The sequence below is a fragment of the Delphinapterus leucas genome, chromosome 20, assembly GCF_059928025.1.
Source record: "Delphinapterus leucas isolate spDelLeu-1000000601 "Yukka" chromosome 20, BTC_Dleu_Yukka2, whole genome shotgun sequence".
Lineage (NCBI taxonomy): Eukaryota > Metazoa > Chordata > Mammalia > Artiodactyla > Monodontidae > Delphinapterus > Delphinapterus leucas.
Window position 1 is genome coordinate 23225230 of NC_143148.1, and position 21662 is coordinate 23246891.

The following is a 21662-nucleotide window of genomic DNA, read 5'->3' on the forward strand; positions in this document are numbered from 1 at the left end:
CACCTCTGCGCTGCGAGCGCGAAGAGGCGTAGAGGCCTTTCACACTGGAGGAAGGGCCTGCATCTATCTCACGGAGAAAATGTGTACGTCGCCCGGCAGATGGAGGCGCGCTCTTGACACCATTTCTTCTGCCCGTTTAAAACACAAGTATTTGTACTCGATCCGGGCTGCCTGGTTACATGCTTGGCAGTCCGCATCACCCCGAGTACCTTTCCTGAAGTTTGATTCGTAGCTGGGTAAACTCGGGCTTCAGAGGCTAGATGAGACCCAACGTGTTCGGCTTGTGGCGAAAGCCTTTGACCAGAGGCCTATACGCTTGTGCTCGTGGCGAGGGCTAGGCAAGAACGTTTACGCACTGGGTTTTTATCTTTACTCCAAGCTGCCCCTTTCGGCTGCAGCAGGCGGCGTGTCCGTATCCCAGCCAGGGAAGCAGGCCCGTGGGGGAGTCTGCCAGGCGACAGGCCTCCACTCTAGATAACGGCGAAAATGCATCGAGGCCTTCGGAAGCCCCTCTCAAGGAAAGGCTCCTCTCCGGACTAGAAGACTTTGCTAGCGGACTTCAGCAGCTCCTCTCCTTCAGGGTGCTCCGGCTGTGAAGACTAGTGAAAGCCACCATGGTCCCCAGCTTCTGAACGGCTCTTTCCCGAGTTGGTCCCATCCGTGGAAACGCCGAAGGGGCTGATCTCAACCGATCGGGCTGCGCACCGTGAGTCTCTGGGGTAGGGCAGCCCTGAGCCAGTGTGCCACCCAAGGAATGAAAAGCCAAGTTTCCTTACCCACAAGAAGGCACACTGAGGCCCGGTGTGTTCTCTATGAAATTTACGTGGGCTTGAAGGGTGATGCCTATACTACATTGTGGAAAGGCTGGGTCTTACGGCTCTCTCTTTCTCCCTCTCTCGGGCCCATACCCTGGTGCTCAGCTCTTGTGGGAATGCTGAGTGAGAGACACCGCCACTGTGCTGGACTCAGAAGGCTTCCTCCCTTTATGGCAATTCTGTTTGTCTCTTACGTCGAGGAGCAATGGAGGGTGCGCACAGGTATTCTGAAATCAACTGGCTGACGACAGAGGCTCCGGGGGAGCTGGTTTCTCGGTGGAAGGAGCCAAAAGGCCCGCCTTCCTATGGTCTCCTTTAGAGCTGCCGGACACCCGGCCGTCTGAGGCCTAACAATTGGACATTGTGACGGCATGGCATGGAAACCCTGGGAACCCTAAGACACGGTGGAAGTGCGGTTCGCAAGCTGGGTGCCAGGAACCTTCAAAGCACAGTGTGGTTTCATGTACGAAAGCGAGCCCAAGCGTCTGAGGCTGGCAGCCTCTTGCTTGCGAGGCTTGGTGTCCTCGTGGGCCTGACGGCTACTTCCCTGTTTCCGGCACCCTCAGGAAACTCTTCAGAAGAGCCTTCGGAAGCCGCTGAGAGAGAACAGCTGCGAAGTGGAGGCACAGAGCAGTCACCTCCATACCAGCCCCGTGTCCCAAGCAACGATCCTTCCCCGGAGGGTTCTTAACCCACCCAGGGATTCAAGCAGGGAGTTTGCCTTGTCCAACTTGCACAGGAAACTGGCATGAGAGGTAGGGCTCATGTACTTGCGTTCACACGACGAGGCCCGGAGAAGTTCTCACGGAGCCGAATCCAGCACCCTTCCTCCACCACGTGTGTACAACAAAGGAGCGCTGGGCAGTGGGTGTTCTCAGGCCAAGAGAGAAGTCCTTGTTCTGTGCTGCACCTGCTGGGTGGTTCAAGGGTTCTCTGACCTTCCTCCTCTGGAAGCTTTTCAGAGCTGAGGCTACCCCTGGGCTGCGAAAGCAGAGAGGCGTAGAGGCCTTTCACACTGAAGGCGTGGGCTGGTTTCCCAGGGAGAAAGTGTACGTCGCCCACACCCACACCCCCACCCCACCCCAGCTGGAGGCGTGCAGGTTGACACCATTTTGTTCTGCCCACGGAAAATACAAAGAGGCGTACACGATTTGGGCTGTCTGGCGAAAGGATTCTGAATCGCTGGCACCCTGAGTACCTTTCCTGAAGTTTGCCTCCTAGCTGGTTAAACTCGGCGTTCAGAGGCGAGATGAGAACAGACTTGCTCAGCGTGCGGCGACGAGCCTTGATGCCCTGCCCTAAACGTTTGTGCTTCTGGCCAGCGTCGCGCAAGTACTTTGACACGTAGGATTCTTACCTTTACTCTAAGCTGTCCCTGTTGGCTGAAGCAGTCGGCGTGTCTGTATCGCAGCCTGGGAGGCAGGGCGTTGGGGGAGTCCGCCAAGTGACTGGCCTCCATCATAGCTGAGAAAGTGCGTCGAGGTTTTCGGGAGCCACTTACAGGGAAAGGTTGCAATTCGGAATTGGAGACTGTGCTGGCAAACGTCAGCAGCTCCTCTCCCTCGCAGTGCTCTGGGTGTGCCGACTCCTAACAGCCACCACGGTCCCCAGCTTGTGAACGGTCCCACTGCGAGCCGGTTTCATCCGTGAAAGATCCACGTGAGGCCGATCTCCAGCGATCGGGCTCCACGCCTTGAGCCTCTGGGACAGGGCAGCCCTGTGCCGATGTGCCCACCAGGGGACGCAACCGAAGTTTACTTACCACGGGAAAGCGCATCAAGGCCTCGTGTTCTCTCCATGAGATGAACGCGAGCTTGAAGGGTGACGCGTCAGAGTACACTGTGAACAGCTCGCCGGTACGCCTGTCTTGCCCCCTCTCACGGTCTCACGCACCCGGGCTCAGTTCCCTGTTGGAATGCTGAGTGGGAGCGCCAGCCTCCCTTCTGGACTCTGAAGCCTTCCGCCCCTAATGGCAAGTCTGTGTGCCTCTCACGTGGGGGGGCGGAATGAGGTCGCCCGCAGAGGTTCTGACATGAAAGAACTAAAGACGCGTGGTGCTGAGGAGCTGGTTCCTCATGGAGGGAGCCCAAAGGCCAGAACGCCGAAGGTCTCTTCCAAGGCTGCCGGACGCTCTGCCCTTCTAGGCCTGAGATACGGACCTTGTGACGGCACGGAAAGCCTGCGAGATTTAGGAGACATCGCCAGTGCAAGTGGCAATCCGGAAGGAAGACCCTTCAAGGCGGAGGGTCCTTTCCTGCACAAAACTGCGCCCTAGCATTTAACTTCACAGAACAGGTATCCTCGCACGCCTGTGGCTTACTCTACAGAAAGGACACTGTGAGCAACCTCTTCCGAAAAGCCTTCGCCAACGGCTTGGAGACAACAGCAAGCGAGCGCAGTGGAGGCACAGACCATTATCCTAGATAGCAGCACAGTGTCTCTAGCAGAGATCGCCTCCCGGAGGATACTTACGCCACACCGAGGTTCCAGCAGGGAGTTTTGCCTTGTAGCAGTACAACTCACTCAAGAAACAGGGCTGAGGTGTAGGGCTAATCTGACGTGCGCTCACTCTATGTGTCCGCGAGAAGGTTTCACGGAGCAGAAGGCATCACCGACCGCGACCACGTGTGTGCACCCAAGAAGCCCTGTGCCGTGGGTGTTCTCAGGCCGACCGAGAAGACCTAGGTGTGTGCTGTACCCGCTCTCGGTGGTTCACACGTTGCGTGACCCTGTGCCTTTGGAGGGTTTTCAGGGCGGGTGGCACCTCTGCGCTGCGAGCGCGAAGAGGCGTAGAGGCCTTTCACACTGGAGGAAGGGCCTGCATCTATCTCACGGAGAAAATGTGTACGTCGCCCGGCAGATGGAGGCGCGCTCTTGACACCATTTCTTCTGCCCGTTTAAAACACAAGTATTTGTACTCGATCCGGGCTGCCTGGTTACATGCTTGGCAGTCCGCATCACCCCGAGTACCTTTCCTGAAGTTTGATTCGTAGCTGGGTAAACTCGGGCTTCAGAGGCTAGATGAGACCCAACGTGTTCGGCTTGTGGCGAAAGCCTTTGACCAGAGGCCTATACGCTTGTGCTCGTGGCGAGGGCTAGGCAAGAACGTTTACGCACTGGGTTTTTATCTTTACTCCAAGCTGCCCCTTTCGGCTGCAGCAGGCGGCGTGTCCGTATCCCAGCCAGGGAAGCAGGCCCGTGGGGGAGTCTGCCAGGCGACAGGCCTCCACTCTAGATAACGGCGAAAATGCATCGAGGCCTTCGGAAGCCCCTCTCAAGGAAAGGCTCCTCTCCGGACTAGAAGACTTTGCTAGCGGACTTCAGCAGCTCCTCTCCTTCAGGGTGCTCCGGCTGTGAAGACTAGTGAAAGCCACCATGGTCCCCAGCTTCTGAACGGCTCTTTCCCGAGTTGGTCCCATCCGTGGAAACGCCGAAGGGGCTGATCTCAACCGATCGGGCTGCGCACCGTGAGTCTCTGGGGTAGGGCAGCCCTGAGCCAGTGTGCCACCCAAGGAATGAAAAGCCAAGTTTCCTTACCCACAAGAAGGCACACTGAGGCCCGGTGTGTTCTCTATGAAATTTACGTGGGCTTGAAGGGTGATGCCTATACTACATTGTGGAAAGGCTGGGTCTTACGGCTCTCTCTTTCTCCCTCTCTCGGGCCCATACCCTGGTGCTCAGCTCTTGTGGGAATGCTGAGTGAGAGACACCGCCACTGTGCTGGACTCAGAAGGCTTCCTCCCTTTATGGCAATTCTGTTTGTCTCTTACGTCGAGGAGCAATGGAGGGTGCGCACAGGTATTCTGAAATCAACTGGCTGACGACAGAGGCTCCGGGGGAGCTGGTTTCTCGGTGGAAGGAGCCAAAAGGCCCGCCTTCCTATGGTCTCCTTTAGAGCTGCCGGACACCCGGCCGTCTGAGGCCTAACAATTGGACATTGTGACGGCATGGCATGGAAACCCTGGGAACCCTAAGACACGGTGGAAGTGCGGTTCGCAAGCTGGGTGCCAGGAACCTTCAAAGCACAGTGTGGTTTCATGTACGAAAGCGAGCCCAAGCGTCTGAGGCTGGCAGCCTCTTGCTTGCGAGGCTTGGTGTCCTCGTGGGCCTGACGGCTACTTCCCTGTTTCCGGCACCCTCAGGAAACTCTTCAGAAGAGCCTTCGGAAGCCGCTGAGAGAGAACAGCTGCGAAGTGGAGGCACAGAGCAGTCACCTCGATACCAGCCCCGTGTCCCAAGCAACGATCCTTCCCCGGAGGGTTCTTAACCCACCCAGGGATTCAAGCAGGGAGTTTGCCTTGTCCAACTTGCACAGGAAACTGGCATGAGAGGTAGGGCTCATGTACTTGCGTTCACACGACGAGGCCCGGAGAAGTTCTCACGGAGCCGAATCCAGCACCCTTCCTCCACCACGTGTGTACAACAAAGGAGCGCTGGGCAGTGGGTGTTCTCAGGCCAAGAGAGAAGTCCTTGTTCTGTGCTGCACCTGCTGGGTGGTTCAAGGGTTCTCTGACCTTCCTCCTCTGGAAGCTTTTCAGAGCTGAGGCTACCCCTGGGCTGCGAAAGCAGAGAGGCGTAGAGGCCTTTCACACTGAAGGCGTGGGCTGGTTTCCCAGGGAGAAAGTGTACGTCGCCCACACCCACACCCCCACCCCACCCCAGCTGGAGGCGTGCAGGTTGACACCATTTTGTTCTGCCCACGGAAAATACAAAGAGGCGTACACGATTTGGGCTGTCTGGCGAAAGGATTCTGAATCGCTGGCACCCTGAGTACCTTTCCTGAAGTTTGCCTCCTAGCTGGTTAAACTCGGCGTTCAGAGGCGAGATGAGAACAGACTTGCTCAGCGTGCGGCGACGAGCCTTGATGCCCTGCCCTAAACGTTTGTGCTTCTGGCCAGCGTCGCGCAAGTACTTTGACACGTAGGATTCTTACCTTTACTCTAAGCTGTCCCTGTTGGCTGAAGCAGTCGGCGTGTCTGTATCGCAGCCTGGGAGGCAGGGCGTTGGGGGAGTCCGCCAAGTGACTGGCCTCCATCATAGCTGAGAAAGTGCGTCGAGGTTTTCGGGAGCCACTTACAGGGAAAGGTTGCAATTCGGAATTGGAGACTGTGCTGGCAAACGTCAGCAGCTCCTCTCCCTCGCAGTGCTCTGGGTGTGCCGACTCCTAACAGCCACCACGGTCCCCAGCTTGTGAACGGTCCCACTGCGAGCCGGTTTCATCCGTGAAAGATCCACGTGAGGCCGATCTCCAGCGATCGGGCTCCACGCCTTGAGCCTCTGGGACAGGGCAGCCCTGTGCCGATGTGCCCACCAGGGGACGCAACCGAAGTTTACTTACCACGGGAAAGCGCATCAAGGCCTCGTGTTCTCTCCATGAGATGAACGCGAGCTTGAAGGGTGACGCGTCAGAGTACACTGTGAACAGCTCGCCGGTACGCCTGTCTTGCCCCCTCTCACGGTCTCACGCACCCGGGCTCAGTTCCCTGTTGGAATGCTGAGTGGGAGCGCCAGCCTCCCTTCTGGACTCTGAAGCCTTCCGCCCCTAATGGCAAGTCTGTGTGCCTCTCACGTGGGGGGGCGGAATGAGGTCGCCCGCAGAGGTTCTGACATGAAAGAACTAAAGACGCGTGGTGCTGAGGAGCTGGTTCCTCATGGAGGGAGCCCAAAGGCCAGAACGCCGAAGGTCTCTTCCAAGGCTGCCGGACGCTCTGCCCTTCTAGGCCTGAGATACGGACCTTGTGACGGCACGGAAAGCCTGCGAGATTTAGGAGACATCGCCAGTGCAAGTGGCAATCCGGAAGGAAGACCCTTCAAGGCGGAGGGTCCTTTCCTGCACAAAACTGCGCCCTAGCATTTAACTTCACAGAACAGGTATCCTCGCACGCCTGTGGCTTACTCTACAGAAAGGACACTGTGAGCAACCTCTTCCGAAAAGCCTTCGCCAACGGCTTGGAGACAACAGCAAGCGAGCGCAGTGGAGGCACAGACCATTATCCTAGATAGCAGCACAGTGTCTCTAGCAGAGATCGCCTCCCGGAGGATACTTACGCCACACCGAGGTTCCAGCAGGGAGTTTTGCCTTGTAGCAGTACAACTCACTCAAGAAACAGGGCTGAGGTGTAGGGCTAATCTGACGTGCGCTCACTCTATGTGTCCGCGAGAAGGTTTCACGGAGCAGAAGGCATCACCGACCGCGACCACGTGTGTGCACCCAAGAAGCCCTGTGCCGTGGGTGTTCTCAGGCCGACCGAGAAGACCTAGGTGTGTGCTGTACCCGCTCTCGGTGGTTCACACGTTGCGTGACCCTGTGCCTTTGGAGGGTTTTCAGGGCGGGTGGCACCTCTGCGCTGCGAGCGCGAAGAGGCGTAGAGGCCTTTCACACTGGAGGAAGGGCCTGCATCTATCTCACGGAGAAAATGTGTACGTCGCCCGGCAGATGGAGGCGCGCTCTTGACACCATTTCTTCTGCCCGTTTAAAACACAAGTATTTGTACTCGATCCGGGCTGCCTGGTTACATGCTTGGCAGTCCGCATCACCCCGAGTACCTTTCCTGAAGTTTGATTCGTAGCTGGGTAAACTCGGGCTTCAGAGGCTAGATGAGACCCAACGTGTTCGGCTTGTGGCGAAAGCCTTTGACCAGAGGCCTATACGCTTGTGCTCGTGGCGAGGGCTAGGCAAGAACGTTTACGCACTGGGTTTTTATCTTTACTCCAAGCTGCCCCTTTCGGCTGCAGCAGGCGGCGTGTCCGTATCCCAGCCAGGGAAGCAGGCCCGTGGGGGAGTCTGCCAGGCGACAGGCCTCCACTCTAGATAACGGCGAAAATGCATCGAGGCCTTCGGAAGCCCCTCTCAAGGAAAGGCTCCTCTCCGGACTAGAAGACTTTGCTAGCGGACTTCAGCAGCTCCTCTCCTTCAGGGTGCTCCGGCTGTGAAGACTAGTGAAAGCCACCATGGTCCCCAGCTTCTGAACGGCTCTTTCCCGAGTTGGTCCCATCCGTGGAAACGCCGAAGGGGCTGATCTCAACCGATCGGGCTGCGCACCGTGAGTCTCTGGGGTAGGGCAGCCCTGAGCCAGTGTGCCACCCAAGGAATGAAAAGCCAAGTTTCCTTACCCACAAGAAGGCACACTGAGGCCCGGTGTGTTCTCTATGAAATTTACGTGGGCTTGAAGGGTGATGCCTATACTACATTGTGGAAAGGCTGGGTCTTACGGCTCTCTCTTTCTCCCTCTCTCGGGCCCATACCCTGGTGCTCAGCTCTTGTGGGAATGCTGAGTGAGAGACACCGCCACTGTGCTGGACTCAGAAGGCTTCCTCCCTTTATGGCAATTCTGTTTGTCTCTTACGTCGAGGAGCAATGGAGGGTGCGCACAGGTATTCTGAAATCAACTGGCTGACGACAGAGGCTCCGGGGGAGCTGGTTTCTCGGTGGAAGGAGCCAAAAGGCCCGCCTTCCTATGGTCTCCTTTAGAGCTGCCGGACACCCGGCCGTCTGAGGCCTAACAATTGGACATTGTGACGGCATGGCATGGAAACCCTGGGAACCCTAAGACACGGTGGAAGTGCGGTTCGCAAGCTGGGTGCCAGGAACCTTCAAAGCACAGTGTGGTTTCATGTACGAAAGCGAGCCCAAGCGTCTGAGGCTGGCAGCCTCTTGCTTGCGAGGCTTGGTGTCCTCGTGGGCCTGACGGCTACTTCCCTGTTTCCGGCACCCTCAGGAAACTCTTCAGAAGAGCCTTCGGAAGCCGCTGAGAGAGAACAGCTGCGAAGTGGAGGCACAGAGCAGTCACCTCCATACCAGCCCCGTGTCCCAAGCAACGATCCTTCCCCGGAGGGTTCTTAACCCACCCAGGGATTCAAGCAGGGAGTTTGCCTTGTCCAACTTGCACAGGAAACTGGCATGAGAGGTAGGGCTCATGTACTTGCGTTCACACGACGAGGCCCGGAGAAGTTCTCACGGAGCCGAATCCAGCACCCTTCCTCCACCACGTGTGTACAACAAAGGAGCGCTGGGCAGTGGGTGTTCTCAGGCCAAGAGAGAAGTCCTTGTTCTGTGCTGCACCTGCTGGGTGGTTCAAGGGTTCTCTGACCTTCCTCCTCTGGAAGCTTTTCAGAGCTGAGGCTACCCCTGGGCTGCGAAAGCAGAGAGGCGTAGAGGCCTTTCACACTGAAGGCGTGGGCTGGTTTCCCAGGGAGAAAGTGTACGTCGCCCACACCCACACCCCCACCCCACCCCAGCTGGAGGCGTGCAGGTTGACACCATTTTGTTCTGCCCACGGAAAATACAAAGAGGCGTACACGATTTGGGCTGTCTGGCGAAAGGATTCTGAATCGCTGGCACCCTGAGTACCTTTCCTGAAGTTTGCCTCCTAGCTGGTTAAACTCGGCGTTCAGAGGCGAGATGAGAACAGACTTGCTCAGCGTGCGGCGACGAGCCTTGATGCCCTGCCCTAAACGTTTGTGCTTCTGGCCAGCGTCGCGCAAGTACTTTGACACGTAGGATTCTTACCTTTACTCTAAGCTGTCCCTGTTGGCTGAAGCAGTCGGCGTGTCTGTATCGCAGCCTGGGAGGCAGGGCGTTGGGGGAGTCCGCCAAGTGACTGGCCTCCATCATAGCTGAGAAAGTGCGTCGAGGTTTTCGGGAGCCACTTACAGGGAAAGGTTGCAATTCGGAATTGGAGACTGTGCTGGCAAACGTCAGCAGCTCCTCTCCCTCGCAGTGCTCTGGGTGTGCCGACTCCTAACAGCCACCACGGTCCCCAGCTTGTGAACGGTCCCACTGCGAGCCGGTTTCATCCGTGAAAGATCCACGTGAGGCCGATCTCCAGCGATCGGGCTCCACGCCTTGAGCCTCTGGGACAGGGCAGCCCTGTGCCGATGTGCCCACCAGGGGACGCAACCGAAGTTTACTTACCACGGGAAAGCGCATCAAGGCCTCGTGTTCTCTCCATGAGATGAACGCGAGCTTGAAGGGTGACGCGTCAGAGTACACTGTGAACAGCTCGCCGGTACGCCTGTCTTGCCCCCTCTCACGGTCTCACGCACCCGGGCTCAGTTCCCTGTTGGAATGCTGAGTGGGAGCGCCAGCCTCCCTTCTGGACTCTGAAGCCTTCCGCCCCTAATGGCAAGTCTGTGTGCCTCTCACGTGGGGGGGCGGAATGAGGTCGCCCGCAGAGGTTCTGACATGAAAGAACTAAAGACGCGTGGTGCTGAGGAGCTGGTTCCTCATGGAGGGAGCCCAAAGGCCAGAACGCCGAAGGTCTCTTCCAAGGCTGCCGGACGCTCTGCCCTTCTAGGCCTGAGATACGGACCTTGTGACGGCACGGAAAGCCTGCGAGATTTAGGAGACATCGCCAGTGCAAGTGGCAATCCGGAAGGAAGACCCTTCAAGGCGGAGGGTCCTTTCCTGCACAAAACTGCGCCCTAGCATTTAACTTCACAGAACAGGTATCCTCGCACGCCTGTGGCTTACTCTACAGAAAGGACACTGTGAGCAACCTCTCCCGAAAAGCCTTCGCCAACGGCTTGGAGACAACAGCAAGCGAGCGCAGTGGAGGCACAGACCATTATCCTAGATAGCAGCACAGTGTCTCTAGCAGAGATCGCCTCCCGGAGGATACTTACGCCACACCGAGGTTCCAGCAGGGAGTTTTGCCTTGTAGCAGTACAACTCACTCAAGAAACAGGGCTGAGGTGTAGGGCTAATCTGACGTGCGCTCACTCTATGTGTCCGCGAGAAGGTTTCACGGAGCAGAAGGCATCACCGACCGCGACCACGTGTGTGCACCCAAGAAGCCCTGTGCCGTGGGTGTTCTCAGGCCGACCGAGAAGACCTAGGTGTGTGCTGTACCCGCTCTCGGTGGTTCACACGTTGCGTGACCCTGTGCCTTTGGAGGGTTTTCAGGGCGGGTGGCACCTCTGCGCTGCGAGCGCGAAGAGGCGTAGAGGCCTTTCACACTGGAGGAAGGGCCTGCATCTATCTCACGGAGAAAATGTGTACGTCGCCCGGCAGATGGAGGCGCGCTCTTGACACCATTTCTTCTGCCCGTTTAAAACACAAGTATTTGTACTCGATCCGGGCTGCCTGGTTACATGCTTGGCAGTCCGCATCACCCCGAGTACCTTTCCTGAAGTTTGATTCGTAGCTGGGTAAACTCGGGCTTCAGAGGCTAGATGAGACCCAACGTGTTCGGCTTGTGGCGAAAGCCTTTGACCAGAGGCCTATACGCTTGTGCTCGTGGCGAGGGCTAGGCAAGAACGTTTACGCACTGGGTTTTTATCTTTACTCCAAGCTGCCCCTTTCGGCTGCAGCAGGCGGCGTGTCCGTATCCCAGCCAGGGAAGCAGGCCCGTGGGGGAGTCTGCCAGGCGACAGGCCTCCACTCTAGATAACGGCGAAAATGCATCGAGGCCTTCGGAAGCCCCTCTCAAGGAAAGGCTCCTCTCCGGACTAGAAGACTTTGCTAGCGGACTTCAGCAGCTCCTCTCCTTCAGGGTGCTCCGGCTGTGAAGACTAGTGAAAGCCACCATGGTCCCCAGCTTCTGAACGGCTCTTTCCCGAGTTGGTCCCATCCGTGGAAACGCCGAAGGGGCTGATCTCAACCGATCGGGCTGCGCACCGTGAGTCTCTGGGGTAGGGCAGCCCTGAGCCAGTGTGCCACCCAAGGAATGAAAAGCCAAGTTTCCTTACCCACAAGAAGGCACACTGAGGCCCGGTGTGTTCTCTATGAAATTTACGTGGGCTTGAAGGGTGATGCCTATACTACATTGTGGAAAGGCTGGGTCTTACGGCTCTCTCTTTCTCCCTCTCTCGGGCCCATACCCTGGTGCTCAGCTCTTGTGGGAATGCTGAGTGAGAGACACCGCCACTGTGCTGGACTCAGAAGGCTTCCTCCCTTTATGGCAATTCTGTTTGTCTCTTACGTCGAGGAGCAATGGAGGGTGCGCACAGGTATTCTGAAATCAACTGGCTGACGACAGAGGCTCCGGGGGAGCTGGTTTCTCGGTGGAAGGAGCCAAAAGGCCCGCCTTCCTATGGTCTCCTTTAGAGCTGCCGGACACCCGGCCGTCTGAGGCCTAACAATTGGACATTGTGACGGCATGGCATGGAAACCCTGGGAACCCTAAGACACGGTGGAAGTGCGGTTCGCAAGCTGGGTGCCAGGAACCTTCAAAGCACAGTGTGGTTTCATGTACGAAAGCGAGCCCAAGCGTCTGAGGCTGGCAGCCTCTTGCTTGCGAGGCTTGGTGTCCTCGTGGGCCTGACGGCTACTTCCCTGTTTCCGGCACCCTCAGGAAACTCTTCAGAAGAGCCTTCGGAAGCCGCTGAGAGAGAACAGCTGCGAAGTGGAGGCACAGAGCAGTCACCTCCATACCAGCCCCGTGTCCCAAGCAACGATCCTTCCCCGGAGGGTTCTTAACCCACCCAGGGATTCAAGCAGGGAGTTTGCCTTGTCCAACTTGCACAGGAAACTGGCATGAGAGGTAGGGCTCATGTACTTGCGTTCACACGACGAGGCCCGGAGAAGTTCTCACGGAGCCGAATCCAGCACCCTTCCTCCACCACGTGTGTACAACAAAGGAGCGCTGGGCAGTGGGTGTTCTCAGGCCAAGAGAGAAGTCCTTGTTCTGTGCTGCACCTGCTGGGTGGTTCAAGGGTTCTCTGACCTTCCTCCTCTGGAAGCTTTTCAGAGCTGAGGCTACCCCTGGGCTGCGAAAGCAGAGAGGCGTAGAGGCCTTTCACACTGAAGGCGTGGGCTGGTTTCCCAGGGAGAAAGTGTACGTCGCCCACACCCACACCCCCACCCCACCCCAGCTGGAGGCGTGCAGGTTGACACCATTTTGTTCTGCCCACGGAAAATACAAAGAGGCGTACACGATTTGGGCTGTCTGGCGAAAGGATTCTGAATCGCTGGCACCCTGAGTACCTTTCCTGAAGTTTGCCTCCTAGCTGGTTAAACTCGGCGTTCAGAGGCGAGATGAGAACAGACTTGCTCAGCGTGCGGCGACGAGCCTTGATGCCCTGCCCTAAACGTTTGTGCTTCTGGCCAGCGTCGCGCAAGTACTTTGACACGTAGGATTCTTACCTTTACTCTAAGCTGTCCCTGTTGGCTGAAGCAGTCGGCGTGTCTGTATCGCAGCCTGGGAGGCAGGGCGTTGGGGGAGTCCGCCAAGTGACTGGCCTCCATCATAGCTGAGAAAGTGCGTCGAGGTTTTCGGGAGCCACTTACAGGGAAAGGTTGCAATTCGGAATTGGAGACTGTGCTGGCAAACGTCAGCAGCTCCTCTCCCTCGCAGTGCTCTGGGTGTGCCGACTCCTAACAGCCACCACGGTCCCCAGCTTGTGAACGGTCCCACTGCGAGCCGGTTTCATCCGTGAAAGATCCACGTGAGGCCGATCTCCAGCGATCGGGCTCCACGCCTTGAGCCTCTGGGACAGGGCAGCCCTGTGCCGATGTGCCCACCAGGGGACGCAACCGAAGTTTACTTACCACGGGAAAGCGCATCAAGGCCTCGTGTTCTCTCCATGAGATGAACGCGAGCTTGAAGGGTGACGCGTCAGAGTACACTGTGAACAGCTCGCCGGTACGCCTGTCTTGCCCCCTCTCACGGTCTCACGCACCCGGGCTCAGTTCCCTGTTGGAATGCTGAGTGGGAGCGCCAGCCTCCCTTCTGGACTCTGAAGCCTTCCGCCCCTAATGGCAAGTCTGTGTGCCTCTCACGTGGGGGGGCGGAATGAGGTCGCCCGCAGAGGTTCTGACATGAAAGAACTAAAGACGCGTGGTGCTGAGGAGCTGGTTCCTCATGGAGGGAGCCCAAAGGCCAGAACGCCGAAGGTCTCTTCCAAGGCTGCCGGACGCTCTGCCCTTCTAGGCCTGAGATACGGACCTTGTGACGGCACGGAAAGCCTGCGAGATTTAGGAGACATCGCCAGTGCAAGTGGCAATCCGGAAGGAAGACCCTTCAAGGCGGAGGGTCCTTTCCTGCACAAAACTGCGCCCTAGCATTTAACTTCACAGAACAGGTATCCTCGCACGCCTGTGGCTTACTCTACAGAAAGGACACTGTGAGCAACCTCTCCCGAAAAGCCTTCGCCAACGGCTTGGAGACAACAGCAAGCGAGCGCAGTGGAGGCACAGACCATTATCCTAGATAGCAGCACAGTGTCTCTAGCAGAGATCGCCTCCCGGAGGATACTTACGCCACACCGAGGTTCCAGCAGGGAGTTTTGCCTTGTAGCAGTACAACTCACTCAAGAAACAGGGCTGAGGTGTAGGGCTAATCTGACGTGCGCTCACTCTATGTGTCCGCGAGAAGGTTTCACGGAGCAGAAGGCATCACCGACCGCGACCACGTGTGTGCACCCAAGAAGCCCTGTGCCGTGGGTGTTCTCAGGCCGACCGAGAAGACCTAGGTGTGTGCTGTACCCGCTCTCGGTGGTTCACACGCCGCGTGACCCTGTGCCTTTGGAGGGTTTTCAGGGCGGGTGGCACCTCTGCGCTGCGAGCGCGAAGAGGCGTAGAGGCCTTTCACACTGGAGGAAGGGCCTGCATCTATCTCACGGAGAAAATGTGTACGTCGCCCGGCAGATGGAGGCGCGCTCTTGACACCATTTCTTCTGCCCGTTTAAAACACAAGTATTTGTACTCGATCCGGGCTGCCTGGTTACATGCTTGGCAGTCCGCATCACCCCGAGTACCTTTCCTGAAGTTTGATTCGTAGCTGGGTAAACTCGGGCTTCAGAGGCTAGATGAGACCCAACGTGTTCGGCTTGTGGCGAAAGCCTTTGACCAGAGGCCTATACGCTTGTGCTCGTGGCGAGGGCTAGGCAAGAACGTTTACGCACTGGGTTTTTATCTTTACTCCAAGCTGCCCCTTTCGGCTGCAGCAGGCGGCGTGTCCGTATCCCAGCCAGGGAAGCAGGCCCGTGGGGGAGTCTGCCAGGAGACAGGCCTCCACTCTAGATAACGGCGAAAATGCATCGAGGCCTTCGGAAGCCCCTCTCAAGGAAAGGCTCCTCTCCGGACTAGAAGACTTTGCTAGCGGACTTCAGCAGCTCCTCTCCTTCAGGGTGCTCCGGCTGTGAAGACTAGTGAAAGCCACCATGGTCCCCAGCTTCTGAACGGCTCTTTCCCGAGTTGGTCCCATCCGTGGAAACGCCGAAGGGGCTGATCTCAACCGATCGGGCTGCGCACCGTGAGTCTCTGGGGTAGGGCAGCCCTGAGCCAGTGTGCCACCCAAGGAATGAAAAGCCAAGTTTCCTTACCCACAAGAAGGCACACTGAGGCCCGGTGTGTTCTCTATGAAATTTACGTGGGCTTGAAGGGTGATGCCTATACTACATTGTGGAAAGGCTGGGTCTTACGGCTCTCTCTTTCTCCCTCTCTCGGGCCCATACCCTGGTGCTCAGCTCTTGTGGGAATGCTGAGTGAGAGACACCGCCACTGTGCTGGACTCAGAAGGCTTCCTCCCTTTATGGCAATTCTGTTTGTCTCTTACGTCGAGGAGCAATGGAGGGTGCGCACAGGTATTCTGAAATCAACTGGCTGAGGACAGAGGCTCCGGGGGAGCTGGTTCCTCGGTGGAAGGAGCCAAAAGGCCCGCCTTCCTATGGTCTCCTTTAGAGCTGCCGGACACCCGGCCGTCTGAGGCCTAACAATTGGACATTGTGACGGCATGGCATGGAAACCCTGGGAACCCTAAGACACGGTGGAAGTGCGGTTCGCAAGCTGGGTGCCAGGAACCTTCAAAGCACAGTGTGGTTTCATGTACGAAAGCGAGCCCAAGCCTCTGAGGCTGGCAGCCTCTTGCTTGCGAGGCTTGGTGTCCTCGTGGGCCTGACGGCTACTTCCCTGTTTCCGGCACCCTCAGGAAACTCTTCAGAAGAGCCTTCGGAAGCCGCTGAGAGAGAACAGCTGCGAAGTGGAGGCACAGAGCAGTCACCTCGATACCAGCCCCGTGTCCCAAGCAACGATCCTTCCCCGGAGGGTTCTTAACCCACCCAGGGATTCAAGCAGGGAGTTTGCCTTGTCCAACTTGCACAGGAAACTGGCATGAGAGGTAGGGCTCATGTACTTGCGTTCACACGACGAGGCCCGGAGAAGTTCTCACGGAGCCGAATCCAGCACCCTTCCTCCACCACGTGTGTACAACAAAGGAGCGCTGGGCAGTGGGTGTTCTCAGGCCAAGAGAGAAGTCCTTGTTCTGTGCTGCACCTGCTGGGTGGTTCAAGGGTTCTCTGACCTTCCTCCTCTGGAAGCTTTTCAGAGCTGAGGCTACCCCTGGGCTGCGAAAGCAGAGAGGCGTAGAGGCCTTTCACACTGAAGGCGTGGGCTGGTTTCCCAGGGAGAAAGTGTACGTCGCCCACACCCACACCCCCACCCCACCCCAGCTGGAGGCGTGCAGGTTGACACCATTTTGTTCTGCCCACGGAAAATACAAAGAGGCGTACACGATTTGGGCTGTCTGGCGAAAGGATTCTGAATCGCTGGCACCCTGAGTACCTTTCCTGAAGTTTGCCTCCTAGCTGGTTAAACTCGGCGTTCAGAGGCGAGATGAGAACAGACTTGCTCAGCGTGCGGCGACGAGCCTTGATGCCCTGCCCTAAACGTTTGTGCTTCTGGCCAGCGTCGCGCAAGTACTTTGACACGTAGGATTCTTACCTTTACTCTAAGCTGTCCCTGTTGGCTGAAGCAGTCGGCGTGTCTGTATCGCAGCCTGGGAGGCAGGGCGTTGGGGGAGTCCGCCAAGTGACTGGCCTCCATCATAGCTGAGAAAGTGCGTCGAGGTTTTCGGGAGCCACTTACAGGGAAAGGTTGCAATTCGGAATTGGAGACTGTGCTGGCAAACGTCAGCAGCTCCTCTCCCTCGCAGTGCTCTGGGTGTGCCGACTCCTAACAGCCACCACGGTCCCCAGCTTGTGAACGGTCCCACTGCGAGCCGGTTTCATCCGTGAAAGATCCACGTGAGGCCGATCTCCAGCGATCGGGCTCCACGCCTTGAGCCTCTGGGACAGGGCAGCCCTGTGCCGATGTGCCCACCAGGGGACGCAACCGAAGTTTACTTACCACGGGAAAGCGCATCAAGGCCTCGTGTTCTCTCCATGAGATGAACGCGAGCTTGAAGGGTGACGCGTCAGAGTACACTGTGAACAGCTCGCCGGTACGCCTGTCTTGCCCCCTCTCACGGTCTCACGCACCCGGGCTCAGTTCCCTGTTGGAATGCTGAGTGGGAGCGCCAGCCTCCCTTCTGGACTCTGAAGCCTTCCGCCCCTAATGGCAAGTCTGTGTGCCTCTCACGTGGGGGGGCGGAATGAGGTCGCCCGCAGAGGTTCTGACATGAAAGAACTAAAGACGCGTGGTGCTGAGGAGCTGGTTCCTCATGGAGGGAGCCCAAAGGCCAGAACGCCGAAGGTCTCTTCCAAGGCTGCCGGACGCTCTGCCCTTCTAGGCCTGAGATACGGACCTTGTGACGGCACGGAAAGCCTGCGAGATTTAGGAGACATCGCCAGTGCAAGTGGCAATCCGGAAGGAAGACCCTTCAAGGCGGAGGGTCCTTTCCTGCACAAAACTGCGCCCTAGCATTTAACTTCACAGAACAGGTATCCTCGCACGCCTGTGGCTTACTCTACAGAAAGGACACTGTGAGCAACCTCTTCCGAAAAGCCTTCGCCAACGGCTTGGAGACAACAGCAAGCGAGCGCAGTGGAGGCACAGACCATTATCCTAGATAGCAGCACAGTGTCTCTAGCAGAGATCGCCTCCCGGAGGATACTTACGCCACACCGAGGTTCCAGCAGGGAGTTTTGCCTTGTAGCAGTACAACTCACTCAAGAAACAGGGCTGAGGTGTAGGGCTAATCTGACGTGCGCTCACTCTATGTGTCCGCGAGAAGGTTTCACGGAGCAGAAGGCATCACCGACCGCGACCACGTGTGTGCACCCAAGAAGCCCTGTGCCGTGGGTGTTCTCAGGCCGACCGAGAAGACCTAGGTGTGTGCTGTACCCGCTCTCGGTGGTTCACACGTTGCGTGACCCTGTGCCTTTGGAGGGTTTTCAGGGCGGGTGGCACCTCTGCGCTGCGAGCGCGAAGAGGCGTAGAGGCCTTTCACACTGGAGGAAGGGCCTGCATCTATCTCACGGAGAAAATGTGTACGTCGCCCGGCAGATGGAGGCGCGCTCTTGACACCATTTCTTCTGCCCGTTTAAAACACAAGTATTTGTACTCGATCCGGGCTGCCTGGTTACATGCTTGGCAGTCCGCATCACCCCGAGTACCTTTCCTGAAGTTTGATTCGTAGCTGGGTAAACTCGGGCTTCAGAGGCTAGATGAGACCCAACGTGTTCGGCTTGTGGCGAAAGCCTTTGACCAGAGGCCTATACGCTTGTGCTCGTGGCGAGGGCTAGGCAAGAACGTTTACGCACTGGGTTTTTATCTTTACTCCAAGCTGCCCCTTTCGGCTGCAGCAGGCGGCGTGTCCGTATCCCAGCCAGGGAAGCAGGCCCGTGGGGGAGTCTGCCAGGCGACAGGCCTCCACTCTAGATAACGGCGAAAATGCATCGAGGCCTTCGGAAGCCCCTCTCAAGGAAAGGCTCCTCTCCGGACTAGAAGACTTTGCTAGCGGACTTCAGCAGCTCCTCTCCTTCAGGGTGCTCCGGCTGTGAAGACTAGTGAAAGCCACCATGGTCCCCAGCTTCTGAACGGCTCTTTCCCGAGTTGGTCCCATCCGTGGAAACGCCGAAGGGGCTGATCTCAACCGATCGGGCTGCGCACCGTGAGTCTCTGGGGTAGGGCAGCCCTGAGCCAGTGTGCCACCCAAGGAATGAAAAGCCAAGTTTCCTTACCCACAAGAAGGCACACTGAGGCCCGGTGTGTTCTCTATGAAATTTACGTGGGCTTGAAGGGTGATGCCTATACTACATTGTGGAAAGGCTGGGTCTTACGGCTCTCTCTTTCTCCCTCTCTCGGGCCCATACCCTGGTGCTCAGCTCTTGTGGGAATGCTGAGTGAGAGACACCGCCACTGTGCTGGACTCAGAAGGCTTCCTCCCTTTATGGCAATTCTGTTTGTCTCTTACGTCGAGGAGCAATGGAGGGTGCGCACAGGTATTCTGAAATCAACTGGCTGACGACAGAGGCTCCGGGAGAGCTGGTTTCTCGGTGGAAGGAGCCAAAAGGCCCGCCTTCCTATGGTCTCCTTTAGAGCTGCCGGACACCCGGCCGTCTGAGGCCTAACAATTGGACATTGTGACGGCATGGCATGGAAACCCTGGGAACCCTAAGACACGGTGGAAGTGCGGTTCGCAAGCTGGGTGCCAGGAACCTTCAAAGCACAGTGTGGTTTCATGTACGAAAGCGAGCCCAAGCGTCTGAGGCTGGCAGCCTCTTGCTTGCGAGGCTTGGTGTCCTCGTGGGCCTGACGGCTACTTCCCTGTTTCCGGCACCCTCAGGAAACTCTTCAGAAGAGCCTTCGGAAGCCGCTGAGAGAGAACAGCTGCGAAGTGGAGGCACAGAGCAGTCACCTCCATACCAGCCCCGTGTCCCAAGCAACGATCCTTCCCCGGAGGGTTCTTAACCCACCCAGGGATTCAAGCAGGGAGTTTGCCTTGTCCAACTTGCACAGGAAACTGGCATGAGAGGTAGGGCTCATGTACTTGCGTTCACACGACGAGGCCCGGAGAAGTTCTCACGGAGCCGAATCCAGCACCCTTCCTCCACCACGTGTGTACAACAAAGGAGCGCTGGGCAGTGGGTGTTCTCAGGCCAAGAGAGAAGTCCTTGTTCTGTGCTGCACCTGCTGGGTGGTTCAAGGGTTCTCTGACCTTCCTCCTCTGGAAGCTTTTCAGAGCTGAGGCTACCCCTGGGCTGCGAAAGCAGAGAGGCGTAGAGGCCTTTCACACTGAAGGCGTGGGCTGGTTTCCCAGGGAGAAAGTGTACGTCGCCCACACCCACACCCCCACCCCACCCCAGCTGGAGGCGTGCAGGTTGACACCATTTTGTTCTGCCCACGGAAAATACAAAGAGGCGTACACGATTTGGGCTGTCTGGCGAAAGGATTCTGAATCGCTGGCACCCTGAGTACCTTTCCTGAAGTTTGCCTCCTAGCTGGTTAAACTCGGCGTTCAGAGGCGAGATGAGAACAGACTTGCTCAGCGTGCGGCGACGAGCCTTGATGCCCTGCCCTAAACGTTTGTGCTTCTGGCCAGCGTCGCGCAAGTACTTTGACACGTAGGATTCTTACCTTTACTCTAAGCTGTCCCTGTTGGCTGAAGCAGTCGGCGTGTCTGTATCGCAGCCTGGGAGGCAGGGCGTTGGGGGAGTCCGCCAAGTGACTGGCCTCCATCATAGCTGAGAAAGTGCGTCGAGGTTTTCGGGAGCCACTTACAGGGAAAGGTTGCAATTCGGAATTGGAGACTGTGCTGGCAAACGTCAGCAGCTCCTCTCCCTCGCAGTGCTCTGGGTGTGCCGACTCCTAACAGCCACCACGGTCCCCAGCTTGTGAACGGTCCCACTGCGAGCCGGTTTCATCCGTGAAAGATCCACGTGAGGCCGATCTCCAGCGATCGGGCTCCACGCCTTGAGCCTCTGGGACAGGGCAGCCCTGTGCCGATGTGCCCACCAGGGGACGCAACCGAAGTTTACTTACCACGGGAAAGCGCATCAAGGCCTCGTGTTCTCTCCATGAGATGAACGCGAGCTTGAAGGGTGACGCGTCAGAGTACACTGTGAACAGCTCGCCGGTACGCCTGTCTTGCCCCCTCTCACGGTCTCACGCACCCGGGCTCAGTTCCCTGTTGGAATGCTGAGTGGGAGCGCCAGCCTCCCTTCTGGACTCTGAAGCCTTCCGCCCCTAATGGCAAGTCTGTGTGCCTCTCACGTGGGGGGGCGGAATGAGGTCGCCCGCAGAGGTTCTGACATGAAAGAACTAAAGACGCGTGGTGCTGAGGAGCTGGTTCCTCATGGAGGGAGCCCAAAGGCCAGAACGCCGAAGGTCTCTTCCAAGGCTGCCGGACGCTCTGCCCTTCTAGGCCTGAGATACGGACCTTGTGACGGCACGGAAAGCCTGCGAGATTTAGGAGACATCGCCAGTGCAAGTGGCAATCCGGAAGGAAGACCCTTCAAGGCGGAGGGTCCTTTCCTGCACAAAACTGCGCCCTAGCATTTAACTTCACAGAACAGGTATCCTCGCACGCCTGTGGCTTACTCTACAGAAAGGACACTGTGAGCAACCTCTTCCGAAAAGCCTTCGCCAACGGCTTGGAGACAACAGCAAGCGAGCGCAGTGGAGGCACAGACCATTATCCTAGATAGCAGCACAGTGTCTCTAGCAGAGATCGCCTCCCGGAGGATACTTACGCCACACCGAGGTTCCAGCAGGGAGTTTTGCCTTGTAGCAGTACAACTCACTCAAGAAACAGGGCTGAGGTGTAGGGCTAATCTGACGTGCGCTCACTCTATGTGTCCGCGAGAAGGTTTCACGGAGCAGAAGGCATCACCGACCGCGACCACGTGTGTGCACCCAAGAAGCCCTGTGCCGTGGGTGTTCTCAGGCCGACCGAGAAGACCTAGGTGTGTGCTGTACCCGCTCTCGGTGGTTCACACGTTGCGTGACCCTGTGCCTTTGGAGGGTTTTCAGGGCGGGTGGCACCTCTGCGCTGCGAGCGCGAAGAGGCGTAGAGGCCTTTCACACTGGAGGAAGGGCCTGCATCTATCTCACGGAGAAAATGTGTACGTCGCCCGGCAGATGGAGGCGCGCTCTTGACACCATTTCTTCTGCCCGTTTAAAACACAAGTATTTGTACTCGATCCGGGCTGCCTGGTTACATGCTTGGCAGTCCGCATCACCCCGAG